The sequence below is a fragment of the Seriola aureovittata genome, chromosome 24 (genome assembly GCF_021018895.1).
Source record: "Seriola aureovittata isolate HTS-2021-v1 ecotype China chromosome 24, ASM2101889v1, whole genome shotgun sequence".
Lineage (NCBI taxonomy): Eukaryota > Metazoa > Chordata > Actinopteri > Carangiformes > Carangidae > Seriola > Seriola aureovittata.
The window spans coordinates 8,256,753-8,273,541 of record NC_079387.1 but is presented as its reverse complement, the minus strand read 5'-3'; the positions used below and the strand labels follow the sequence as shown (position 1 = coordinate 8,273,541).

Below are 16,789 nucleotides of genomic sequence, written 5' to 3'. Positions count from 1 at the left end.
CTACAAAATAAAAACAATTAGGCGGTTTGCCTTTTTTAAAGCAATCATGATCCAAAACTGATTATTCTGCATCATCTAAAGTCCATATTTATTCCTTATTAAGATGTAGTAGTCATCCAGACAACTGCCCTTCAACCAGCTTCACTTGCCATTCTCTGTTGTAACCCCCCCGGCCTTCACATCTCACTTCAATAAAGAAGAAATGAACTGAAGATATAATAACTACTCGAAGAGAGAAATGTCCTGAATATCCAGCTAAGCCCGTGCATTACTAGACTTGTGCTTCTCTGGGTAACAAAGAAGTTCACCGACAGGGAAAGTCATGCAGATGAAGTGCTGAACTTGTTGTAGCAGTAATGCTGCATGTTTCCATGGTGAGGAAATGTCATGTAACAAAGCAACAGACTGGTTGGTCAGGGAGTTCATCCTCCACTAAGATAATGACCATAAACATATTCTCTAACATGGTGGGAGTACTATTAACTGATTTTAATTCTCATATATCACCAGAAGACAGTTTGTATCATTGGATCCACTAGATGGAGCCAAATACTGCTTGAAAAATCTTTCATCTTTATTAACAGCTCAGCACACTTTCCTTATGTGGGTCAAAGCTCTTATCAGTGTCAAAACTCTTGAGAAAGCCTGACTCCAACTCAAGCATGTCCTTCGTTATTATGTCTCTGGATTCCTGTTAACTTCACTGCTTATCTTTCGCCTTTTTTGACAACGCTTAAGGACACTCGTGGGTCATCTTTATGGGTCTCTCACCAAAAAGATCTTCGTTTTTTTTTTTTTTTGGGGGGGGGTGAAGAATTCACTTTCTTCATCTGGAATCTGAAATCTTTTATGTTCAATTTAAGTTTCATGAGTCTTGGGGTGAAGGGACTCCCCAACTCTACCCATGCGGGAGACAGTGTAATATTATTAGTTATTAAAGTATGGGAGAACAGCAGGACCAGCGTGGGACCATGAAAGTTGAATGGTTCTTATGGCTTTGATGAGCAGACATCTTTATTATCTATAAAATCTAAAAGTCAGCATTCTAAAATATTTATTTAACACCTCTTTTGCCGTTTTATTAAATGTCTCCTGTTTCATTGATGATTTGATATCTTATTTTTATGGTCTAGTTTCTCTATGCTACATGGATGATTTGTGAGCCATTTTACTCTTGTAGCTTTATTGAAGTTTAAATGGCGGCATGACCCGACCACTGATCTGAGTTCAGCCGTCCCGCTCAGAGAGGCTTGATAAATATAAGCCAGAGGCTCTTTAGCACTGCTCTGGGAGTGCTTTCTGCTCTCAGCTAGATCAATGTGTCCTCACACCCCAGTGCCTCAGGCTATTAACCAGCTCCCTCTCTCCTTACACCGCTGCCCATGTTAACATCTAAAAGCTTGGCTTTATGTGAGAAGACACCACTGGTCAGGAGGTGGAAAAATCAGCAGGTCATTAAGTGGCTGACTGTCAACTCCAGATTGCACCAATCTTGACAAACTGTGCTCAAATAACATTTAGGTTACAGCGCGAAATAAACTGATGATGTGATAAAAAGGTCAAAGTGGAAACTTCATTCGAAAAGACAGGAACACCATGTTTTTTAACACCGTGTCAAATATATATATATATATATATATATATATATAGCCTAGTTTGTTCTCCTAAAGTGTCCAAGGAAAGACTCAATATTTCTGTGTGAATTCATGAGTTGTTATCACTCTGTTTAATTTTTTTTTTTTATCATATACATTATGTGAAAGAATCAAATCAAAAGGTCAAAAGTTCTTCTAAACTTCTGGGATGTAAAGCAATCACAGGAAGTGACATTTAAGTGATCCAGTCATTGGCTTAATGAAGTCTACATAATGCCTTCAAATCAATCATACAGGTTAAAGTAGGATTCAATAATTACTTGCAGAGATAGAATGGCCCCAGATCTCCACAGGGATTTCAAACCCAATATAATTTCCCGTGCTTTTTCTGATGCTGGATGTTATTGGTGGGTCAATATTTTTAACTTGACCTCTCTCATACCTGGTATTTTATCATTGATCTTTAATTAGTGTTTTGGGATAAGATTAATAACTGTTTAACTGCTGCAAAATTACAAGCCTGTAAATTTGGGATTAATTAAATCCTAGCACAAAGTGTTAAATGAACAAAATGAGTCTTCATCAAATACGTCTTTAGAATAAATTAATAAAATAAAATAAATGTATATGCCATTCTGTGAAACTGCAATCATACAAGTTGTACTACTCAAGCTACCATCAATCTCCCCTGAGATAATTCTCATGTATTTTTTATTCTAATATTCTGCCATTTACCATTTATTCTATTTAAAAAAAAAAAGAATGAATGGAAGAGGAACCTTCACCTTTAACACGTCTGTTGACCTTTTACTACAGTTTCACAATCACATTTTCCCAAGCAGCTCAGGGACATGCTGATTGCAATGATGTGGTCATTATTTAAAGGCGTTGCCTGTTTTTACCACAAGGTGGCACTGTCTACACACATTCCCCTCAGCCATACGTGACCCTGAGAGTACAACCACAGACTTCAGAGGTTTGGCTTCAGTGGAGCAGTTACAGGTTAAGTGACTTGCAGGAGGAGTAGCATGTGAAATTTAATGTCACTGCAGCCTCCAGTTCCAAGACCGAACACAACAAAGCAAAAAGCTCGGTAATCAAGATCGAATTCACCTTGTTGCCCCCTGAACCTCGGAGTACTTGACAACAATGACATCTTATGGCAGCTTCCTGTAATACGTTCCTGCAGGTTGATGGTTTTTTTAGCCAGTGATTCATATTTTCCTGCATTAGCAAAAAATGACCACGACTCCAGTACAAAATCTGGACTCATGACCTTCCTCAAGGCCAGGACTCGACTCGAGCACTGCCCACACTGCGAGGAAGAGCCTCAGTATGCCAGACCACATTTACCCGTTCACTGTGAAATCGTTCCAGCTACAAGCTGCCTCCTGCCTCCTGACAGACAGGGCTCAGGTGTTGCTCTTCCCTTCCTGTGTAAATTATACACCAGGTTTTGATAAGTGTCACATTAGACACAGGATGTTGTTCTCCCTCTGTCTCTCACTTCCTCTTCTCTTTTTCGTGTCGCTGACAACAGCTGTGTGAGCTACAGCTGCCAGAGCTGGCTCCACGACAGCAGCTTAAAATGCCATGAAGCCATTTTTCTTGAGGAAAATGTTCTTTTTTAAAAGATTGTGGTGATTTAACAGAACTTTGAAGATCTCAAGAGAAATCTGTTTTTTGTGACATGCTGTGATTTTGTTCAGTGTGTGTGAACAAAGTAGTTTGACACTTTTTTTTTTATTTTAAAACCTCTTTTGAACATATTAGTAGAAACAACATCTACGGCAACAGAAGACACTGATACAACACTTTCTTCCACGATTCTTTTCTTAGCAATTTAAAACATCTGTCCTTATCAATAGTTAACATCTGCTGGGAATCCATCATGTTCAAGTTTGTATTTCACTTGGAATGTGGATGCTAGCTAGCCGGACTACCTATAGCTCCCAATCAGAACAAAGCCTGTTAGCTTTTCTGGCTAACATGCTACTTTTTGTGTGTTATTTTCATCCATCCCATTACACTTCCTACACACTATTAATAAAAACTTTTTTGTCTTTTCATTTGCAGTTTGTTTGTTGATATTTGGTATAAAGTATTGCAATAAGTAAATGTAATATACCTCGGGCACTTGATATAAGAAGAGAACCATACTTTGATTTGATTGGTAAGTGTGGAAAAGATGCCTCAGCTCAGTTTCATAGAAATAGACATTTGTTTTTTCAACATTGTTTTCAAATATGTCGAATATGTGATTCATCTTGTAACAGTTGTGAATTATCATTTAAAAACATCTCTTCTGTGTCTTTTTTTTTTTTTGAATTATCTATGAGGGCCTGCAGCGTTGATGTAGTAACACAGAAGCACACTGAATAACAATCAGTGTCCACCGGGGGGGGGGGGGGCTTTTAGTGCAGACTGTATACAGAAAACAAAATCTGAACGTTAAAAAGGAGAAAGAGTAGCTCACGTACAACAGAGAAGCCTATTCACATAATGGGTTTATGTTCCCTACTCGCCTACCCGCCTGCCCCTGGCCCCAATCTGGCCTCCTCTCTTTCAGAAGGCCTTAATGACTAACCCATTTACATAACTCCCTTCCGGTTTGCAAATGTTTCCCTTTATGAGGCCCTCTCCTCCCTCTGAACTCATTCTCTTCATCTTTTCTTGCTCCCCGTTTCTGTATCTGAAAGTCTCTCGCACTCACTCTGCCCAGGTGGAGGCCGGTCAGGGCCCAAAGTAAACTCTGTCACATGCAGAGAGAGAAAGGCAGCCGGAGAACTGTGCTGACAATCTCTGTCAACAGCATATCTGAGGGCCTTGGCTGCCTGGCTACTGCCGAGTGTGTGTGTGTGTGTGTGTGTGTGTGTGTGTGTGTGTGCACACTTAAAACCAACGGATGAAGTGTGTGTGTGCTTCACTGTGCTCTCTCAGTGGCTTTAAGGTGTGTAGGTGCCTCTGCTGGTAGGCAACAACTTGACTTAGCCAACAAGACAGTATATTGATTGATCACATGAAATGAGTTGAAACACCATTTACATGCAGCAGAACTCACCTACATGGGTCAAAGTAACACTTTTTATCCAACTATTTGTTGGCTTTTTTGAATTTTATAATTTGCATGTCATTTTACATATTTCCACCTGGCATTAAAACAATTATCTAACTCTTTAGAAAACAGACTTACTCGCTTTCTTGACAAGAGTTAGCAGATTAACTATGGAGTAAGCAGCAGATGTCGATTAGCTTAGCATAAAGACTGGGAGCAGGGGAAACAGCTAGCATAGCTCTCTTTAAACCTCTCCAAATGTGCGCTCTTGTCTGTTTAATCTGTACATAATCCAAAATGTAGTAATGCCACATTGCGGTTTTTACGAGGTAATGTGTTAGAACTATTGCTTGGCAACCAGCGTCTGTGTGCAAAGATTTCATGGAAAGTAAAGGTCTGTGGTCTGATGGCAGGTTGTTGGCTTAAGATAAAATCATGATTGAAATCCAATGATCCAATCATGTACGGATGTTTACCACGTGTCAGTGCTTTGCCCTCGCAAAACCACAATCAAGACGAGATGTTAACTCTCTACCATGTACACACACACACCGTGCACGCTAGCTGCAAATGTAATCTAACATTTACTCTCTGAGATACTGTGATGAAAGAAAAGGCAAACAGATGTAGAGATATTATTTATTTCATGATTCTGATAAACCGGTTGCAGAGAACTTGATTAAGGTGTTTTTGATTATTATATGAGTTCAAGAAGAAAAAAAAAATCAACAGCCATGTTTTTGTATGTGTTGGTGTATATGTGTAACTGTTACCGAAACCATTCATTCACCCACAGCAGCAAAGCTTCTTAACCCTGTGGCACTAGGTGAGGAAATATGTAATCTCTTTGGCACAAGGCAGCGTGGCTTTCAAGTGGGCATGAAACACAGTGTTGAGGAAGAACAGAACAGCTGTGTTTTCCGCTTTTGGCATTCACATGTACACACACGCCTCCTTCATTCAGGAGTCACGACAAAACAGCAGAGCCTTGGGGCGACTTTCATACGAACAGGAAGAATGGGTTCGGAGTGGCTTCCAGGACACATACCTGTCTGTTGTCGAGTGTCAAGCATGGAACTGCGGCATTTCACAAGACTGCACGTACACACAGCACAAACCCTCACAGCACACACATGCACTTACATGGGGAGACCATGCACCTGTGGAACCTCTTTAAAAAGAACAAGGAATTTGTCAATGGGATGAGATTTTTTACAAAGTCTATTGTGTAACGAATGTGTGGGGGTAACTCTTGGAGGGTGGGTTGTCCTGCATTGGCACATTTCTGGTGGAAAAGAAAGTTTACTTCACTTCTTTCCTGGAATTGTCTAAACTTTTTTATTTTTATCCTGTGCAGTTCACCACACCCTCCTGGTACCAAAGTAGACTCAAAAAGTGACTAAAAAAAGGATCTGACTCATGTCTTTAAAGATACAACGGACTATCACAAAATAAAAGAAAGAAAAAACAAAACACGTTCCTAAAAATAAAATGAAGAATATTAAAATATTTTTGATGACTCATCTTAAACTTGAAACATTTAGCCAATCACATACATAATGTGAAGCTACCAGCTAACCCGCCCACTGTTTAAAACTGTATTTAACTTTAACTAACTAGAGGCTATTCTAGTCCATATGCAACATATCTAGCTACAATGATTTTAGCGGCTAACATTGCTAATGAAAGCAGCAGCAGCAACATCCTACACCTCACGGTGTCACATCTCAAAGACAGCTGTTAGACCAGACTGTGCAACAAACAGAAAAGCTGTCTTTTTTTTATAAGCCTTGTTTGTCTTCTGCACCATTTATCCCTTGTTCCCATGCAGCAGTGTTTTTCTGGAACAGCACTTATACACACGTGCGCACACAGGTACAAGCTCAGTGTCGGCAAATATTGACATCCTACTGTGGATGTCACCTGGGAATAATATACCAGCGACACAGCCGCCTATTACTCAGCAGAAGTCACAGGGCGCCGCATCCAGCAGCATGAGGATGTCTCTGCAGGAGGGCGGCTGTGAATGTGGGTAGATTTGGTGATGCACATTTTTTATAAATACATGTCCATCTTGAGTCTTGTTTCCGAACAGCACCCAGAGTGTATGTCAAAGAGTACAGAAGGTCAAAGTCGCCTCACAGATAAATCCAACAAAAATGGCCTATAGCATCACAGATTCTGCCAATTACAGCTTCATTAGCTGTAAACGTATAGACACATGCATTTTTCTGCCTTTAGTATTCAGCAAACCTCATCTATGTTCTGGAGTTTCATGCCTGAGGAACTGACTATGGATCATAACATCCGTCATCACAGAGCATTTAATCTTATTTCTTATTTTCAGCATGCAGCTGGTTTCCCCCTTTGAATGTTCTTCCTCTTTTTTGTTTCTTTATGAAAACAGAAGTGTTCAACTGTGTTCAAGCATGTAATTAGCTCCATCCCAACAACAATGGAGAGTGATATGAAATGAACTAGAGTACATTATCAGCTAACTGTACCAGGAGTGCGAGTTGTTCAGTTATACTGACAATAATATAATGGGTTCTGCTCACAGAGAGCCGGCCTGGTGCAGTTCCTTCCTGATTGTTTTTCGTGTTTAAAACTAAAATGAATGTTGCTGTGAATTTGAACTCGAGTGATCCCTTGGCTTTTCCTCTAACGCTGCCATTAGGCTGCCATTTTTGTTTGTTAGTGAGACGTCTCAACGGCTACTTTTGCCACAGACATTCATCATCCCCTCAGGATCTATTAATACTTTGGTGATCCCCTAAATTTTCATCCTATGCAAACACTAGGTCAAAACTTTTATTTGTCCAATACTTTGGTTTCTGATCAAACACCTACTTAGGAAATTAAGATGATGAACATTTTACACATTATATCTCTTAAACATTAGCACATTGTCACTGTTAGTGTGTCGGCTTGGTGATGTTAGCTTTTACTAGCGTGTAGCCTCTGACATATTCAGTAGGTGTGAATGGAGTTATCCCTCTTGCACACGGCTATAGAGGCTTGTAAAGACGCAAACGTGTAAATGGGATGGTGTGAGGTGGCCAGCTGGTGAACACAATGGTTGTTGTGTTCACCAGCAGAAGGGGGTGGGTGAGCGGCAGAGAGGGTAACGAGTGTAGCCTATGTGCTGGAAAATAGACATTTTAAGAATTCCGATGTATGTCCGAACATGAACTTTATCTCTCCTCAAACCATAGACAGGTTGGTGCGTCGACAAAAACCACTCTTCCGTTTAGTGTCTACAGAGCAGCTCACTTTCTATCTGATGACATTTCAAGTCTGGAGTCTGAGCTCTCTGGTTTCCAGAGAGACCTACATTCCCTTTAACTCCTTCATGTGTGGAGAGCCCTGACACGTGGAGTCGTGGAACTCCTGGAGAGCGACCTCTTCATATTTTCACAGTAAACAGTAACCCACCAAAAACTCTTGCTCCCTCTCCTTCATCTCTGAACAGTGGCCTCCTTTCAGGGCCATTACTTAAGGGCCCTATTAATAATTTGACAAGTTTTCTCAAAGATTAATTACGGCCAGCTTCGAGGCTGCAATTATGCAGGGTGGAGAGACTCCGTAAACCTTCTCCAGCTCCATTTCCAGGCCCAATTTTCCACTTATCAAGATGTCAATGGGGAGGAGAGGTTGTCTAACATTCTCTCTGATGCATAGATCCCCATTAGTAGAAAGGAATAAACAGCACTTACTGGCAAATGCTCTCCGATTCCCCAGCAGACGGCTGAGATTGAATGCGGGACTGGAGTCAATAGGAGCAATCTTTTAAGACCAAGACAAAATACAGCTGGGACTGGTCCCATCAGAGAACTTGGAGAGGGGTAGTCTTTCAAATTTGTCAGGATGATAACGCTAAGGTGAGTGTTTCCTCTTGACATGAAGCGATGCTGCTGAACTACAGGAAGGGTAAAGCAGCATTCAGACCAACTTGAGCAGGAGTACTAGGAGGAGGTAGGAGGCTCCAGCAAAACAATGTGGCTGGATCATCAATGTCTTTACAACATTAAATAGCAATCCATTTAATATTGGTTGAGAGATTTCAGTATGGACCGAACTGGTGGACCGACATCGCTATCTGTATAGATCCAGGCCAATGGCGTGTTCAAAAACCAAGTCAAAGACACGATGAGTCAATAGCCACTGCCATAAGACTCAGCATTTTAAATATTGATTTGCTTTTTAAATTGATTCAAGTTCAATTCCAACATGGAAAGCAAAGTCTAACAGTCCTCAGTGAGCAGACAAAGTAATACACTCACACACTCAAAACATTCAAGGCAATTATAGCTGGAGTTTGACCCACTTCTGGCTCTATATGATGAAGTGTTGAACTTGCGACTGCAGGGTGAGGTGGCAAGTAGCAGCCAGACACCATATATCACCGCTGAAGAGTGGAAGGCTCCTGTCCTCCACAGCAGATGGTTGGTACCGAGCCAGCTAGCCTGCGCTCGAGTGTGTGTGTGTGTGTGTGTGTGTGTGTTTGTGTGTGAGAGAGAGAGCAAGAGAAAGAGAGAGAGAATACAATGCAGCAAGTGTCCCCATGCTGTGGTCTGCCAGAGATAAGAGCCACCTGCCTGTCCCATTCTCCCCTCTGCTGAGTTCAAACAGAGCCCTCAGCTTTACTACAACCCATATACCGGACAAATTAATCACGTGCATATGTGTTATCAATTTAAATCATTTTGGGATGTAAATATTACTTGTCAAGTTAAGAAATATTTTGTATAAGTATCTATAATGCTGTTTTTGCTCCCCTTAAAGAAATGTATTTTTACTGGAATAAACAACATCTTCTGCGACTTGTCATCATATCTTGTTTTCATCATGTAAATATTGTCTTCTTTACATTGAATGCTGAAGCATTATCATCCATGTATGCGCTCAGTGAGAAAGAGAGAGAGAGCGGGGGACGGAGAGGTGAACTCAGAGCACAAAGGCCAGATTGTTTCTCCTTGCTGTCTGTCCGTGATAACAATGAGCCATTCATTTGCCCTGCGATGGGCCCTAATTAATTCCAACTTTACATTCTGACCTACAATCTCCCCCCTGCTCATCCCATTCCCCCCCCCCCCCCCAGATCCATCAATTAATCCATCCAGCCAGATGACTTCACCCTCTGTCTTCATCTCCTTCACTTCCCTCCTTTTCTGTTGAAAATGCCAGTTCACTGCGCCCACGAACCACATGTCCTTCCTCTGTCTCCTCTGCGAATGTACTAAAACAATTGTGTGTTCACACATCCAGCAGGAACGGAGCAACTTTGACATTCATTTGAAATTGTGTTTTCCTGGCCACCTAATTATTGTAAATCCAATATCCACTCTTCTTTTCGCTCTGGTTCTGTTCTCCACCAACTGCTGACTCCGACTCTTCAGGTGCTAAATGTGATGCTAATGTTCACCGGTCACACGTATTGCACAGTGGGTTTCTGAGGTTTATTTACATTTTTTTTAGGAATGTTGCTGGAAAATTAAAGTTGCAGGGATTGAAAAACAATGAACTTAAAGATGTGAAAATGCTCTGTAAAGCTCAGGGAAACTGCTGACTCGTACATCACTACGAGGAACACCTTTCACATTACACAGTGTACGTGAGCCATTGTTGATAATAAAAATACTGATTTGTGCAGCTTTAAATTTCACAAAAAAAAAGTGTTAAAAAGTGTTATTTTTCAGCCCCGCCTCCACCAACCTGCCGTGTGTGAGTAAATTCCCACCTAAATCCCCCCCTACAGAATTAAACTGTACAGGCACATTTTATTTTAGGCTCACTGAGGCTGCTCCAGACACTAACCATTCATGTCAATCAGTTAAATAAATCTCACTTTTGGCATTGAAAGCACATGTAGTCATTCCTCTTTTCTTCATCTGATTGCTTCTACTTGGATATGAATGTGCCTCCCTCTTTCTTCCAAAATGGATTTTCTCTTTTGTATACTTTTTGAATTATGGTGTAAAAAAGAAAAGAAAAGAAAGTCTAGTCTTTTCTCTTTGGTTCTGTGAGACTGACATCAAAGGCTGACATTTACCATTTATGTCCCAGATAACAAAAAAGAAAATGTGCTGAAAACTCCAGTGCTGCTGCTGCTGCACTGTGATAATAACAAAAACAACAACAACAAAAGATCCAGCAGTTTTTTAACAGTGTGAATGTCACAATATCAGCGACAGGCCAACGGTCTCCATCAAAACAGACACAAACAGTGATGACTGAAAAGGCAACAGGACACCTTTTAATTGACACAGAGACTTGGTTTAACTGGATGCAAAACTCAAACTGAAAATAACACCATGGTGTGGGCATATTATAGCTAGTGTTGATCCTCAAAAGAAAACCTGGTATGAGTTATATGTAATTCATTTATCAGAGCATTTGCTGGTTTATCAACTTATTTTCTGTTTTAAATACTACATGTATCGTGAACTGAGGAAGCATCTGCCCACGTGACAGAAAGTGATCAAACCATACGTCAGGTTTCTGATGTTTACACACAATCACACTTATTTATAGATCTATAGAAATGAGTAAGTACCAAAAGATGAGCATTATTTCCACATATCTTGATTTTTCTTGTTCCAAGATATTGATGGTGCAATTATAGCTTTTATTTTTGAAGTTGATTGAAGTAAAAATCCTATTTTACAACTTTTTTAAACTACAGCAACTTATTTTTTTTCCAGTTTACAGTCTGTAAAAGGTTAAAACTGAGCAACTTTTGTTATGTTTGCAACCCTAGCAACACCTGCACGAGTTGCACCCTGCAGGTATCTGGAAAGCCCACAGCGATCTGTACATCAGATCTTCATTATTTTTTTGTCTGTGTGGGTACAAGTCCCATCCCTCTCCTCCCTCGAGACCTCACTCTGCTCACTATGGGTTAGACACACACACACACACTTCAAAATGGTCCCTTTGCCGCAGTCTCAGCCCCTGCTCTCCCCCTGTCAAACAGAGCTTGGCGCTGTTTCCTTTTTCCTGCCCTACATCCGAAATGCGAGGAGAGAAGTGAGCTGAATTAAGAGGACGAGAGCTGAGGGAGAAAGGGGGGAGGCTGGGAGGAGAGAGAGAGAGAGAGAGGGAGAGAGAGAGAGGATGGAGGGGGTTGACATAGAGACAGAAAAGAGAGGCAGGGGGAACAGAGAGGCGAGAGAGGGATATATAGCATGAAATGTGTGGGAGGAGAAGGGGGAGGGTTGGGAGGAGGGGGCGTCTGTGGTGGGGGGAGTTGGTGGGGAGGGGGGGGCACAAAATGAAGAACAGAGGCTGCTTTGTCGATAGCAACAGCAAACTTTACGGCGATCATTTGCTGCGCTCACTCTGTGGCCTCAAAGAGCAGCAGTCTGTTTGTGCGGGGAGTTTGTGTGTGTGTGTGTGTGTGTGTGTGTGTGTGTGTGTGCACAGAGTGTGTCTACACCCGCATGTGTGTCTGTTTGAGTCTAAACATGAAGGAGCTGTAGTCCACCTCCTTCCAAGAAACACATGGAAAACACACACGTCCACACACTCGCAGGATATTGGGTTGGTTAAAGAGGCCGTAACATGAAGCTTAGCTTGGCACAGGTAGACCAGATCCTTGATAAGTAACTTCCTCTTTTGCACAGAGGGGATTATGGGGAGGCCAACAAAAATAAGATTATAGACAGTATTTCTCCGGCTATAAAGAATAAGACATGAAGTGACTCTTTGGTTAACGGCCATCATTCACAGATCATATTCTGAAGACCGTGCCAAAATACTGGACGTAGCTTTTTATATAGCCTGTGATGCTACCAGATGCATTTAGCATTGTGTTTGCTTGATTACAGTTTTAATCACATAAACACATGGAGTGAATCCGAACAAATGTGTTTAATTTCTTCCTCAGAAAACACTAAAAAACATACTTCTTTTTTAATTATTAAAAACCTTTCCTGCTTTTCTGCGAATGTGTTGCTACTTTTGTTGGGCGTGACCACCACCTGCCGATCAGTGGAATAGTGTGAAATCATTTAAACCATCAGCCGTGCACGTTCACATGTGAAATACACTGCAAAACAAAGCTCATCAAGACGTTGCATCACAGCGATCGAGGTTAAGGTGATCTCTTTGACAAGTGTTTTATAGGCGTACAGGTTCACAGTATAGCTCAGGTGATACTGGGTTTTAAAGCCAATACTGAACATTTTATTTTAGTATTACTGAATATTGAAGGTGCCCTCCATCAATGTACACGTCAATAAAGTTGAAGATCTTGTGAGAGATAATAATGGTAAAAATCTGTGCAGCAGAGGAGGAGAAATGCTGAGTATTAGCCCCTAGTATGTGTCAATGTTCAAAAATGAAGCATCCTACATTTCCCATAATGCAACTCAATGGCATCTTTTTTTAGACCTCCCTTGCCTGTTAAGAGCCCCCATCTTTCAAACTACTTTCTACTTGTTTGTAAGAGCTTGTGTAACGTTTTCTAACTATGATTACATCATCAAGTTTGGCAAATTAAAAATGTGATTAACAGAGACACTCTGTTGACTCGGTTCAGGTTTTGCAAATTCGTTTGCAGTGGAAAACGATCTTGTTCCCTTAAGGAGCAGAATCCTGACCGTGACCCCACATAAAATTAGTCAAGTTGTACAGGTCTGTCATAACTCAGAAAGGTTTGATGGCTTCTCTTGTAGAACAGCACCTCGCAGCTGTTTTAAGACCAATAAAAGGTTATATCTTTGTTTATCTCTCGGGCTGGAGGAGGACAGTGCAGCTCCCTGAAAGGACTCCAAAACAAATGGTGTTTGACTGCTTTTATGTCGGAGGTAGTGACTGAACTTTAGTAAAGAAGAAAAAGCTGAGAGTCAGAGAGTCTTGCACTTCTCGAGAGCCTTGTAGGCCAGAAGCTTATAACTGCTAAGCCCCTCCCCCAAACCAACCAAAATCTAATTAAATCAACTAACATCTATTTCTCACAAAGTTCAACTCCAGTGCCAATTTTCATGTTAAACAGATATAACTTATTGACAGAAACCAAGTTCAAAAACTTCTAATAAATCCCAAAACTTTACCACAGTTTCATTAATTGTGTAACACAAGCCAAACATGGTTTCATCTGCATCATCAGCACACCTGTGCAGGTAGCGCAGGTGTGGTAGGAGGACCGTGATTATAGTGACCTTTGGTAAAAATGAGTAACTGAGACAAGAAACTGACCTGAATTGACTGATGTGTTATGTAAAGTGTTTCTTTTATCAGGCACATTACTGCATTTGGTGGTTTTAATTAACAATAATCCAATATGAATATAAACTGTCAGATTAAAAATAAACAACTCATCTACAAGTCAATTCATTCTAACTTCATCTACAGTTTGGGCTGCATACTAAAAAAGCCTTAAGCTTACAAGTGTGTATATTTCTCTAGGAATGTGAAAATGTCCCGACTCCCCCTCCTATAAAACACAATATTCATCACACAACCTCTCTTGCTTTCTGTCTTGAATGCAGCCACTGAACCTGCCCACAGGCGCGGACACCTAATAGTCCAGCCAACGGTGTTAAATAAGCAAAACTCAAGTAGGCATGATGATTTCATTGGCTGTCCCCCGCACCTGAAAGGGAAACTTATGTAATCTGACGCGGCGTTTGACTGTGCGTAGAAAAGTCATGCAGATTTGTTGAGTTTCATGAATTACCTCCACTGTCACTTGTAGAGGGAGTGAAATTATCTCACCAAACCCCCGGGTATTTTTTTTTTATCGTTTTCAGAAGTGAAAAATAAATGCTTGTTTGAAGATGTCAGCAAGATTTAAAGGATTGCTGGGTTGAATCTTTTTTTTTCTTTTTTTTTTTTACAGCGTTCCCTCCCTCTCTTCCCGGTTGCACTGAAGGTTTTTCTGAGGGCTCCATTCATCCTTCTTTGCCTGTGTGCCACAGCCAAGGCCTGGCTACAAGCATGTCGACAGCCTGGGTAGTACAGTGTGTGTGTGTGTGTGTGTGAGAGACAGTGAGTTTTGGTTTGTAAGGGTCTCTTTCTTCAGGGTCATTGAGCGCAGGTGACCACAGGAAGTTGTTTTCCAGAGCTTTTCCAGTGGTGTGTGTGTTTGTGTGTGTGTGTTCAGCTTAGGACTGTCTCACCACAGGAACTTCCTCTTTGGGCAAACACACACACAAACACATACACGGATACACACTCACCTGGACACACACAAAATTCCTAAAGGGACAAGCGCTCCCATGTGAGTTATTCATCCAGTGTTGGTGTCAGTGTGCGTGGAGGAAAATCAATGTTAATGCGGTGCGTTCATGAGCCCCTGGAGACTTTAGCATTGATTTTGACTTTTGCTTTAACTATTATATGACAAAAAGTCGATTTTTGTGTGGGCAGTCGAGACATCACAGGAAGTCTATTGCTCTTGATGAGAGTTTTGTGCCAAAAAATCCTCCATCCTCAATTCTGTGTTTTGACTCTTGTTTTTAGAAAAACCTAAAAAAGCTGATTGTTGTGCCCCAGCCTTAAATGGTCAGTCCTCCCCCCGTCATTGCAGACATGCCTCGTTATTTTGATAGGCAACTTAACTTGCAGGAAAGTGCCACACTTCTACACCAAATGAGCTCAAGCGAGACTCTGTTTTCTATATTAATCAAGCAGGCATTCCAAGCTGAAGGAATTCTGTTGCTTTTGGCTCTGGGCCAGCTGCAGTGCTGCTTCTTAAGACGCCTCGCAGTGAAATGACATGTTAAGTGTGCGGCTTGTTTTCTCTAACTTTGGGGTCCCAGCAATGAGGCAATCTCTGTCTAGTGGCCTACGGCGAATCGGAGATGAAACATACGGTAAGTTCTATGAAGACATACTTACATTTTGCAATTGATACATCTGTTTTGACTTGTTTTAAACCGTCCTTATATATTCTGGACTTAAAGATTGAGGGATATTGTGGGATATTTTATTTACTATACATTTCTAGTGGCCATTACACATGAAAAAAAACAGAAATTTGAATAATCCAAATTTCTTTCGTAAGGAAATATAAACTGTAATGATACCACAGATATTATGCATATTTTTCATATTCAAATTTTGAAAATATTACAAGACATATTAGTGGTAATAGCATGTAAGCTAAGCTGCTTGGTGGGCATTTCCCATGGCAGCAGCTGACTGCAAAATAAATCCGGCCCATACTTGGGCCAAGTGCTTGCTTTCTTCTGGCCCAGTATACACCCTGTTCCACGGGCCGAATCTGGCCCATATACAGCATGGTTGTAAGATGCTACTTCTACATCTGGACCTATTCTGGCACACACAGGAAATCCTCTGCCTGTCTGTCAAAGGCGAAGGATAACAGCCAGACTCTGCCAAGATGTAGCAGTATATGGGCCAGACTCGGGCCGAGGATCCAGGCATATGTTGGGTCAGAAGTTTCATTTTGCTATCTAGACTGAGGGCCATTTTTGTGAAAAGACTCACTATCAGCACGCTGGAGCATGTTGGGAATGTTGAAGTCAGTTTGTATAAATGGAAGCTAGCAAGTTAGGCTAACTAGCTTCCGCTCTGAAGCTAGTTAGCCTAACTTGCTAATGTTATGTTATTCCTAGTAGACATTATTTGTTGTAAATATTATTCTAACACCTATTTTGGCCAAATCAATACATTGCACTGAATATTGTATAAGCCTGTCATATACACATTCTCTGATTTCTGTTGATAGCTCCTCCTAAATAAACATATTTCTGACATCATTTTTGCAATATTTTAAGGCAATGTGATCATCTAGTGGTGTTTTCTCTAATGATTTCCATGATAATTTTAGCCTTTTTGCACACTGGCATCCCAAAGCTACGTGCCCCTGCTGCCTCTTCATATTCTCTGTATATCATGGCTGTAAAGCAGCTTGTTGCTCTGAACAGAGAAGCCTTTATCTCATGAAATATTGCACCTGTGCTCGTTGCAGAGTGGACAGATTTGGCAGAAAGCCTCTCTCTCTCTCTCTCTCTCCTCTCTCTCTCTCTCTCTCTCATATGCCTCTCTCTCTCTCTCTTGTCTTGTCGCTGGTTGTTTGGAATCCGAAGGAATCTCAGGTATGCCGACAATCTCTACAGCCATTGACAAATTTCTGTCTTCAGGCTGGGGAAGCGCACACACATAAATG

The 16,789-nt window shown here is 41.1% G+C and overlaps 1 long non-coding RNA gene across 1 annotated transcript in view; it reads right to left on the bottom strand.

The window, feature by feature from the left end:
- The window catches only part of LOC130165662 (uncharacterized), a 133,453-nt gene that overhangs the window by 22,770 nt on the left and 93,894 nt on the right, over positions 1–16,789 (bottom strand). The gene's annotated exons all lie outside the window — the stretch shown is intronic.